Source organism: Strix aluco, chromosome 4, assembly GCF_031877795.1.
Source record: "Strix aluco isolate bStrAlu1 chromosome 4, bStrAlu1.hap1, whole genome shotgun sequence".
Lineage (NCBI taxonomy): Eukaryota > Metazoa > Chordata > Aves > Strigiformes > Strigidae > Strix > Strix aluco.
This window is the reverse complement of record NC_133934.1, coordinates 13,838,418-13,850,525: the sequence shown is the minus strand read 5'-3', so window position 1 is coordinate 13,850,525 and position 12,108 is coordinate 13,838,418. Positions and strand designations below refer to the sequence as shown.

General features: G+C 36.0%; 1 protein-coding gene across 14 annotated transcripts in view; it reads right to left on the bottom strand.

Annotated features, from left to right (window-relative positions):
- JAKMIP1 (janus kinase and microtubule interacting protein 1) overlaps window positions 1-12,108 on the bottom strand; it is a 246,635-nt gene that overhangs the window by 182,963 nt on the left and 51,564 nt on the right. For 6 of the 14 annotated variants that reach the window (XM_074822099.1, XM_074822100.1, XM_074822092.1 and 3 more), the window contains exon 1: window positions 2,824-3,023. The gene's annotated coding sequence lies outside the window, so the exon portion shown is untranslated. Of the gene's footprint in view, window positions 1-1,813; window positions 1,877-2,823; window positions 3,024-5,695; window positions 5,891-12,108 lie in introns of those variants that run through there. The other 8 variants (XM_074822095.1, XM_074822096.1, XM_074822097.1 and 5 more) reach the window with 6 other exon arrangements.

Genomic DNA, 12,108 nt, shown 5'->3' with positions numbered 1-12,108 from the left:
AGCAGAAATCTGGAAACATCAAATCATAGAGATCTTCGCTAACACTTCCCAAATGTTGTAAGGGATTAAGGATAGGAAATTATTAGATGTTTCCTTTGAGATATGCAGGTTGTCACAAGTAAATAGCTAGGTAATGGGTTTCCTTTCACTGTCCTGTCTAGAGGGTCCACTTTTAAATCTTAAATTGAATGTTGGAAGCTAATTGAAATGCCCACATACTCTCCACCTCCCTTTTACGGTCAAATTTCTCTTTTTTTTCTTGGGCTGTAATAACATCCAGCACACCTGTAAACTGTTCTCCACCAGCAATATAACCCCTTTTCCCTCCTCCCCCTCTTTCATTGACTTTTATTAACTTTAAAAAAATCATTCATATATAGATCACTAGATGTAAAGCAGGGGAAATATAAAACTATGATTGTGCAGGAAATCGTTACAACTGCACTCTTGCAAGAAGTTTAACACAAGTTCTTTTTCTTGAGAAAAATGGGAAGTCAGCTTTCCACAGTTTCCTGAAAAGCACAGAAATATTAAACCACCACTGTTGAACAGACGGAATAAAATGCAACTGATCCCAAAGGCAAAAAAATACCAGGTTAAGTCTTGGAAGCACAGTGAGGTACTACAGTTCTTTTGTATCCCTTTCCACCTCTTGCCTGAAACAACTAGAAGGCAATAAAATATTTCATCAATACAGAAATGCAAGCTCCTCAATGAAGCAATAGAAATGTCTCTGCTACAGAGTGGATACTTGTCATTTATATCTCAGTATATACCCTCACCTGATTCCTCTTTGCATTTCTTAATTTTAAGCTAGATTTCACGTTAAGTCAGTCAGAATTTATTTCCCTCCCCAAAACTTTTATTTTGTTTTTAATAGCAAGTAGTGCACAGGCTAGCAGGGTTGTGGCAAAGACGCTTATCAAGCCTGCACAGCACTGTGTTCAGGGGTTGCCAATTAATCAAATAGAAACTTTTCCCCTATTTAAACCATTTAATTAATTCTGATCCCCTTCACCCCTCAACATTTTCCATCTTGGTCATCTTCAGGACTAAATACAGACTTGCATCCCTGATAGTCCTGACTTCAGAGCACAGCTATAAAACCCATCATGCTGTCTACATAGGAAACCTTTTCAGACATACTAGTTTGTCACACTCTTTTACAAACTGGAATTGTCAGCTTCTCTTATCCCCCTTTCCTAAAGTGTAAATAAAGAGAATTCTTCCTGGATCACTAACCAGCACTGTCCCCAGGGCAGGGCACTGTAATGATAAACCTGTGATAAATTTTCAACAGCCAGTAAAACTTCTGGTTTTGACAGGATGGTAGTTTTTTCCAGACAATAAATGCTTAATACATCTGTTTTTTAGTTTGGATACAATCTCTAAACAGTGGGTCAACATCTAAAAATAATTCAGATAAAGAGGGTCACAGAGATTCAATCAGTGAAATAAGTTGCAGACTTCATAGCTGTCAAAATGTATTTCTTCAAGATCAAAATACTTACAGAAGGTGAATAAAACAGAACCTAGAAGAATACCTGAAAATGACACCATCTCATACCCTATGCTAATACTGTATATTCAAATTAACATCTCTGATGAACAAGCAATTTTTCAACACAAATTAGAACTCTGTTGGTCAATTCTGCCGTCATGAAGTATATTTATGCTACTCAGCTTCATCCAGACCCAAAAGAGTGTAATTCACTGGAAAGGGGGTTTTTTCCTTCATTGTGGTGGCTTGTATTTGCTAACTAGCATTTCTGGGCTGATGCTCTGTTTTATTCAATTCCATTTGTATACTCACATGTATGGTCCTATGAGACATGCATTCTTCCCCATATTTTGCTTTCCTCATTTCTGTTTCCTGCTATAACCAACACACACAAGACCTACTAATACATTTTTGAATAGGAAGTGTTAATAAACGTGATTCTACTAAATATGTTCACATCTAAAGTAACTCTTCAAACAAACTTGAGGTAAACTTTCCAGTTTAAAGTTTAGTTTTTGACACAAGCACAGAACACAGTCCACACTAAATAAAATGTGAACTCAACTGGGAGATGAAAGTGTTTCAGTATGTAACATTTTTCAGGCACACCGACTTCAAATTTTATGTAAAATATAGGATGTGCAAAAAGACCACACAAAGCAGAAAAGGAGCAGAAAGGTCTCCGTGAACTAAATAGAAGTCTTATAGAAAGCAGTTACCTCAAAATAACACATTATGCCACCCTAGAGTACTTGACTGCAGTACTGAACTACTGAGCAACAACCTGGAATCGATCGTTATTGTCCAAACTGATTATAATACAGAAATATATAAAGACACATTTTAAAATATGTTTTTGCTTAAGACTCCTTGTAATACAAAGATCCTCTTAATATACTTAACATAAATACGTATAAAAACAGTATGTGTGTATGTGCACAGGATGGGTTCCCTTCAGAAAGGCTAAGTTTCAGGCGTTGAGATAATTAGTGTTCTTTAAGACTATACTCCTGGAAATCAAAATTTATGCAGTGCCATGTATAAAACATGCCTTTTTTAGCCCCCCACATATATTGCCATAATCAAATCACATTATCAAAGCTATTTAATATTTATAACACATCATTCACAGCTATTGAAGTTACAAATTAATTGAATGGAAGAGCTGAGAAAAACAAACAAGAAGCTAGAAAGACAACCATATCCACGAGAGAGCATATTTATCAAGAAAAAGCACCAGGTATTACACGGACAGTATATTCTGAAGAACTGTCAAAACGGCCAACTTCATGGTCTCTCACTACTATTTATTGAATGCATACCATGTAGGCTATGGGTTTCTCACAGTTCATACCTTCTTCCATTCATACTCATATATGAATATACAAGGAGCTTCATAATAGACTGAGCATCTGTTATGCTTAATATTGGAGACCTTTCCGAAGTGTCAGAAAAGTTTGCTTAGTCTTCTTTCTAACACCTCTTGCAAACATTCAACGCATAGAGGAGTACTTTTAGATGACTAAGTGAAACACTACCTATCTTATCTCAACACAACCATTACCAGCCAAAGACTTATCTAACAGTGAAATGTGTATGGGAATTTTGCCAGCGGCTGTACGGCTATCAGCTACCCAAATGTTTTATTTGCAAGTATGAGAAACTATTCAGACACAAGCATGTTATAGTACTTCTTTTCTGTGTTTGAAGAGTAATGGATCTGTAATCACATGGCAGGGAACATAAGCAATATTTGTACCGAGGCTTAGTCAGCACAGATGGATTGTTCAAAGGATGTTAAGAAAAAAATGGAAATGTGAGAGTAATACCAAAGTTTAGATAAATTTAATTTCCATCAATTTAAAGAGTGGAGAAAAATATGAATTTTGGCAGATTTCATGATGAGTCAGCAAAACAAAGAGCCATTTCAAAAACTGTGCCTGGCCCTATACCCAACACATTGCAGCAATCCGAATTTTTCACAGAAGCAGACAGTCTTTCTCTAAAGTAAAGTTGCCCACACACACCTGCATGATCTAACAACACCATTCCTGCACAAATGTTTATGTTTACACCACAATTCTGAGGAGATAGTTTGGAGAGATCAGAAACAGTCGAGCCAAATAAGACATTGATATGCAAGAAATATGACTAATCAAATAAGACAAGTAGGGACCAGAAAGGGAGAATTTTTTTCCTGTAGCACAGGGGCAAATGTGCATAAGCCATCCAGAGGATGAAATCCTTCTGTTCAAATTTTCATAAGCTACTTCCAAGTAATAGGAAACCTCCTTATAGACAATTTGCACATAGCAAAATCACTTTCCAAAATACATTAGTTGTTGAAGACTCATGTTTTGAGCATTTCATTTTCATTACACAGAGAGCGCTAAATAAAATATTAAGTCTAAATCAATTTGTTAATCTATGTTTGGATGCATAGGAACAGGACAGATTAAAGGACAACAGGGGAAAAAAGTATCTTTAAATAGCATTCCTTTGAGATTTAAAAATCAAAACACATTCACCTTAGCAGAAAGCCAAATCATAATATTCAACAGCTGGTTTTAGAGTTCAGCATTTTAATTCTTTTCAAAAATCAGCATCATCAACTTTCTATTATTAAGTAGAGATATGAAGATGATTTTTTTAGATACATCTATGACTGAAGCTCCTCATGCATTTACCATAAAAAGTTAAACCCAGTCAGTAGTAAATATCAAAGTGCCCTCTCAATTACAGAAGAGAGAACTTAGGGCCATGTTAGTTTATCTGTTGCCCCCAAAACAAATTTAGTTGCCATAATTAGTAACAGTACCCATGATAAAAGTTAATTACATTCATGAACACCAAATCATTTTAGACATATTTTTTCACTCTTTGTATGTTGCTTTATAACGACTACACTACAGCGAAATTCTCTGAAGCATTAAAATCAGAGATACTAATCAACTATTAGCTGTATTTGAGTGCCATTGAAGACAAGCAAATACTACCCAGAGAGGCCCAAAGGCATGTTCCGTACCGTACATTTTTTTACTTTACTCTTTCCTTTTTCATAAATTTTTCAGTAATGATCATGCACTCTACAGCTGTCATTTCCCACAGCACTTGCATTACTTCGGGTCATACTTTCCCATCCATTCAGAAATGCAAAGCAAGTGTTCATTATACACTATACCAAATATAACTGCAAGGTTCATGAGCAGCAGAGAGGCAACAATTTCAATATGTGAACTACAAAATATCCACTAGGAAAGGATATTTCCTGGGTTACTGCTGCTTTTTTCTTTCTGCATTACAGTTTTCTGACAAACCTTGATTATATTCACTACACCTTTCTAGATAAAAATATCATTTCTAGGGGCTAATGGCATTTTACTGCATCAAGGACAGTTACACAGAGTGGGGATTTCCCAGTTCTCCTAGTATTTCTAATCCTAGTAACTGCATCATCACTGAAGTTCCACTGCAGGACTACCACAGGATGAAAAAAAAGGAATTAGGCACTGTGTTAAACTATCATCCTTATCATGCTTCTCCAATAGGAGGGAAACTGCTACTTTTCCCCATATAGTAGATGGTCCTTGAAGCAACCAAAATATTGTGGTCGTTTTTTACGTATAGCATGTATAGCTGCCTTCTGAATACCCAGACCTGTGCATACTATAACACATAAAAGTCAACAGAAGGTTGAGAAAGTCTGTCAAAGAAGCTTAGCATCCAACTGAGACCAAAGGAATTAAAGCCTTTCTTCTTTATTAATGGTGATAGGTATAGCTGAAGTAGGACAGTGGTCAAATCAGCGAGCATATGATAAACATAAGACACTGAGCAACATTCCGTACTGCACATTTCAGATGCCGTGGGTGGGGGGGAAATGCCTTACAAAATTAATAAAAAAAAATAATGAGTAAGAAAATGTTTATATCACCAGAAAATTTCTTCAGTGAACACAGAAAGTCTCTATGTAAAGAGAATCATATTCAAGCAAAGACAAAAACTTAGTACAGATTTGGTTTATTTTACTGCCTGCAAAATTTGGTTTGGTTTAAACTCTATCTCAGTAAAAAAAAAAAAAAAATTCACGCTTGAAGCTTCAAATTATATTGTCTCTAATAAATTGATAACATATATCTGTATTGTAGATTTATTCTCTTCCTAACCAACCAAGATGCTGGCAATGCACAGTACCTTTCTCTTGTCCACAGGTTTCTGAAGCAGTTGTGTTCGATTTTAACTTAAAGAGGTGAAGACTGAGCAGCACCAGTAGCTAAGTCACTAGGTATGTTTGTACTGGGACTTGCCACACCACAACTCCTAGTCCTGTTGACACATTCTCTTCTTCATCAGCAAGGAGGGATTTCTGAGCAATATTAGTGACATCATCTGTTAAACAAAAGAAAAGAGATTCAATCCAAATCAGATCTGATTAACAGCTTTGATGGTAGCAATGCAATAAAAAAAATACTCATACAGGGTAACAAAATGCAGCAGAATAAGATATCATGCAAAATTACAAGTGTGGCATCTTCTTTCTATTAAGAACATGTCTAACTCATGGTCTTCTTTGCTAGATTGTCCTAAATGAAAGCAGGATGAAAGCTTCTAAATTATTTGACAACTAGACCAGGTCAATCCAGGCTGGTAATTCAGCATAGTTAACACTAAGTTTGTATTCCATTTTAACACAAGTTTCTTTGTTTTGGGCTACAGGCTTAAATTATCATGGTGGCCACCTATAAATTGTTACATACATACTGGCCATTGCCATCAGTCTTTATAAATACCAAAAATATACCAACATAAGGAAGTTATCATGTGTCCTGTTGAAAAGAGGACAAGACTGAATTTCAGAAAACCTGAATTATATTCTTCTGTCTGTATACAACTCTCCTGTACAGTTAAGGTAATGATGACAATTTCCTCTCTGAAAAAAAAAAAACAATCAAAAGAGATGCACAAAGCCTTGACATTGTTTCTCTTCACATTTCTTGGTAATATTTCAACATATTTTGATCAGACGGGGAAACGACGGAGGCATTCAAATTTTTGTTGATATGCACTACATGTTAGTTTGGATTGATATTTCCCATGCACAGAAAAATCTATTTACAGAAATAAAATTATCTTTATGGAGATATCTTTATGATAAATACCACTCTGAAAGCTTAATGACTAGAAGAAAGTCATATTCCTTAATGAGTATCACCTACCTCAGTTCTCCTAGGGTGTCTAAACACCTGTGACAGCACCTTTATTTACACTGTGGAGTACGGAAAAGAGAGTAAAGCCTCCTCAGCAACAAATCTTCTCATAGCATGCCTTTTGTGTTAAAGTGCAAGTCAGTGATTAAGTAAAAGTGATTCAGATGAGGCAAACAAATGTCAGCAATGTCTAGTGCAGACATAGCCTTACCAGTGTCTCCAAAGCAGAGGGCTGGCAGACCCAGCACAGAACCAAAGAAACTCCCTGCCTTTTAGGCAAGAGAGCTGGAAGCCAGACAGGATACTCTATCTGAAGAGCACCAAAACATGATGGATATATCTGTTACCATGTACATGGTTCAAGTATTCACAAAAAGCTGTACCTCACATAAAATACATCAGGTTTGCATCCAACAGTACCAGTCCCCAAACCGTAATGCCTAAACTATTTCCGTTGCTGGGAAGTACCGCACTCATTTCTAGCGGTTTGTTTAAGGTTACGGAGTCAATTCTGTTGTTACTGATTTAAAAAAATTAATCCTGGCAGAATAACTTACCAGCCTATTTGTTCAATAAAGACAGCCATCTAGGCAGTATTTAATGGAGAAAGAAAAAAAAAATATCTGCATACTCATTTCCTTAGGGCCATATTCACTTCTGTGAGAGAATACTTTTGAAGAGGATGAAAGTACAGCTAAGGCCAGATCATGGCAGGAGATCAAAGTGCTGAAACAGCTTAGTCAGCATCTTTAAGTAGCACAGAAGGTTGGAAAAGAGGAATTCAATCTATTTATATAGTAACAAACCTTCCCAGGGAAACAGGAAGGCCAAAAGCCTCTATTTTTTATGACGTCAGATATGCCTGACTTCACTCTATCTTCGTCATTCTTTTTGAGTTGCCCTGTTCATAAATATTCCAATATTATTATTCCACAAAAAACATTTTGTTGCCTTCTTCTGGCCTTCAGGAGAAATTTGAATACACTTGAATAAAAGGGAAAGAGAAGGTTTTCCCCTGTTAATATGTAAATGAGAAGCATCTAAGAGAAAGCAAGAGTTTACTTGTCAAAGACAAGTAAAGACAGCAATCAGGCCAGTAAGATGACAATAAAACAGAACAATACCCACAAGACTCAAAAGAGAAAAAAAACATAACTTCAAATTTACAAGTTATCCAGGTAAGTTGTCTACTTTAAAATGTGCTTAACTTTTAGCAGATCTATTCATTCTGCAATACCAATTCTTCTTAAAGGAATTCCTAGATTCTAGAAAACTCGTCATTAAGAGTTGTATTTAAGTTCTTTAGTAAATTTGGAAATAAAAAGTTTCTTAATAATATTTTTGGCTGGTGGCCTCCCTATATAAAGAGAACAGTGTTTACAAAAGTTTCGAGAGAAGGATGAAACACAGATCTAGAACCTGCAATTTCAAGTTGCAGTAACAATAGCATGTATAATAAAAATAGTATAATAATGTGACGATATCTACTTTTTAAAGTGGGTGTTTCAGTGACATAGCATACCAGTGAGACTAAAAAAAGACAACTAATTGGCAATAAGTCTTTCAGAAACTATGGCAAATTTGAAACATTTAATTATGTCACTAATAGTCATTAATAGTCACTAGAAGTTGTTAGAATGCTATTCACAACAAATTACCAGCAACCACTGGAAACCTACAACCCAATAATCCTTCAGTAATCTTCCTATAGCTTCTTAAAAGATACGCTAATACAAAAGTAACTTAAAATAACTGGATACTTAATTTCACATTTCCAGTGACTGCTAAGCTAAATATACTTCTAATGGCAGGGGGGGGAAGGATAAAGAGGGGAAAGTGTTGCTGTGGAAATGTTTTTGTTAATCTACAAACAAACAGCATAAATCACACTTGTTCAAATTCGTTCAGAACTCAAAATATATCGTGCACACCAAAAACTCCTCAAAGAGCCAAAACTATTATAGAAATAATTTGACAGATGAGCTGATGTTTGATAAACTATTAGTTTCCCTCAATGTAATAAAGTCAGCAACATATTCATATCCTGTAGTTATGGCAGTACATGCTAAATAAAGTAAGTTGATTCAGTTATGTTCTTCATTATATAATGGCTCTCTAGAAAAAAGTTCATTGTTATAAAAATTAAAAGTTTATTTTTGTTTACATGGCAATGACTTGCAACACTTGTCGACATTTTCCAAATAGTTAGGAAAGGCCAGAAAGTATCCAAGTTTGTTTGCTTGGGTTTTTTAATTACAAACTTAAATACATAGAATCTTTGGTGAAAATTCTGTTTCTCACACATTATTCCATCATGTTAAGTAGCATCATATCTTGAGAGCAACAAAAATTTAAAGGTAAGAGAGCAAACACTGATGCTAACCTCCACCCTTTCCTTTAGAAAGAACAGGCAAAACACTCAGATTCCCAGAGATTTTAGCTAGATCTGTTCATATGGGACATCTTAGTCCATATTGACTCTTAAACAGAATGCAGTACTTACAGAAGGTTCAAAAAAAAAAAAAACTTACTACGGTGGACAGATATTTTAGATTTCTTCTTGTGAGGTAGAACAGCTGAGGACAATTCCTCTGACAATTGGGTACAATGTCATGTACAGTCCATACATGCAGGGTCTGTGGACTACAAGGTGGGGGAGGAATCTCAAAAGAACGCCTTTTTCTGTAGAAGAGAGGTACTAACCCTTCCTCCTGTCCTACACACCTCAAACATCAACAGGCAGGGTCCAACTTTAATCTTCAGAGTAGAAAAATAAGATAATCATCACATCCTTAGCGTGTGGTAACATCAGAGTAGTCTCCCCAAATATTTCAGAAGCTGTCCCTGTATCCTCGTACAGCTGATGCACATTTTGAAGACTTTTTGGAAAAAAGGCTTTTTGGTTTCAGAATGACTAAGCATAAGAACATGGTAGACAGTGACGAGAATGACCCATATAACAGGCAATTCCTTTGGGAATACAGTGCTGAGCACATCTGTGAGTTCTCTGCAGTAGTTGCTAGAAATTTTGCTTGGCAAATGCTTTGTGACGGGAATGTACATTACCATTGGCTTTTTGTCAGAAGTTATTCTAATCGACAGTTGGAGGAGGGAAGGAAGCGGTTCCTTCTTATCACTAAATGTTCAAGTATTAAAAAAGCATACTTCTTTCCAAAAACCCATGACATTTTACTATAATACCTTGTTTTCCAGTCTAAAGCTTTATATCCATAGTATTAATTTGGTTTATAATTTATCAGTAAGACCTATGTTTGTCAGGCATACAAATTACATGCAAAAAGATTGCATCTTCCCATTCTTGCCTCTAGTCTTTGATTTGTAAGAATGCAATATTTGCTTTGGTACCAGGTTCCCTGGGATTTCCAGCAGAGCAAAGAGTTTATTTACACAAAAATAAAAGCAGCACAGATGCAGCCCTTAATGAATGGGACCTGACACGTCGACAGCCAGAACATGTCAGCAACAAACACTTGTATCCCATACACATCATTTGCTCTCTCCTGTATCCATTCCGTTTCCACCTAACACCATATTATGACCAGAAAATATGACACCTTCTGCTGTGGCTGTACCAAAAGCAGATAGAAAAAATGGTACTTAAAAGAATCACCAGAAAGCAAAGGTAACTTAAGTGGAAGCTTCAATGTAAAACATTGTGAATGCATCACAGTCCAAGGTAGAAAAAGCACAGATCATGCCACAGTGGCATCCCCTTTCAACACAAAGACTTACCAGCAAGAAAATACTGTGACATGACATTTATTGAACATTCTACATATCCTCAGCAACATACACTTAGCAACACGCGCAACCACCATCTCCATTGTTCATATAGTAAACAAACCTAAAGAGGAGAGGACAGAATGACTTTGGGAACTTTTTCCTACTTTTACTTATTTTTAATACCAACCTTGAAGTTGATATGGCAGAAATCAAAGACATGATAAGCAGCAAGTTCTTGCCTACAAATACTGCTTTGATGACTACTAGGAACAATAATGGAGACTTTCCTAATCTGTTGGTTTTATTGCAAAATATGTCTTTGGTGAATGAAACAGAATTTTTATTTGGATACTAGAAACAATGACAAACATAAAAGTAGTCACTCACATTCCTGCCTCCTCTATGTTATAGCTTTCTGTTTTGGGATCTCCCTAACAAATCACTCCTTGGGATTCATTTAAACTTCTGCCAGCAATGGTGGACTACCAAAAATAGGTCAACAATTGAAGTTTGTTTCCATGTTGTTCTATATTGCCTTACTGCATATTACTATACACAACTCCCAGATGGAGAGCCTAAAAATGACTGGTAGGCAGTGCATCATGCTTTCATAGGAATTGATATCATTCCTGCCACCTTGCTGTTATAATTGGATTGTCAGTGCAAAGAAAAATCTTCCCACTCTTTCACTTTTTTCTAAAGTAGGAAGCAATAGGAATTCTTGAGCAGGTGCTTCAGAAGAATGTGACTTACTTGTACAGTCAATTTAACACCATAAAACACACTTAGAAAATAAGTTAACTACAGTATTTACTAAATTTTATGTGATAAATATGTGTGAAAACTGCAGGACACAGTTGCCTTTGTGCGCAAAAGTAGGGAAATCTATATTCTCTATGTTACATAGTGCTTATGTGTAATAAGGATATACAAAGACTTCCCCGGAAATTAAGATGACTGGGATGAAGTAGAAATTGGGTGGGGGAAGAGTTATCCATGTGAAATAACCTCCTTAAAGACTACCAATAATTAATTAATAATCAAAGTTATGAAAGACATTCTGTATTCATTAAATATCAAGCACGTTAATGTCCCATGTATTTTTTTAGAACAGATTCAACAAGCTTTCAGTGAGCATGACCAGAGACTACACAGCCTCATTCACACGAAGAACCAGGTTTTTTTATACTTTAAAAAAATACATACACATACTAAAACATTCAACATAAAATGTTTTCCTCAACTCAGATTTCCTTGCTGGAGGCTGAGACTGGTAACACTTCTCAGCCTGTTTACACAAGTTTGTGGGCTCTTTTTGTTCCCAAGTATGTCAAAGGAGCCAGCCTACTTCCTGGAGGCACTCTCCTCTGACACCCCTTCTCCCGTACCAAATCAGCTTCTAGATAGCTTCCATACAGCTAACAGTCTTAGGCTTAGACCTCACAAAAATAGACTATCCTTTTACATGTATAACATTAATGTTTGTGTTACCATAGGACTTATATAAATGCAAGAGAGACAGGAATGTCAAAGTATTATACAACCATCCATTCTACATCATCTACAGCAAAGCATAAAATCAGGGGTTTAGCACTTCAGTAGGAGCAGTGTTGAGTGCATTAAGAAACTTGCTGGAATATACTTTTCTTTATACAG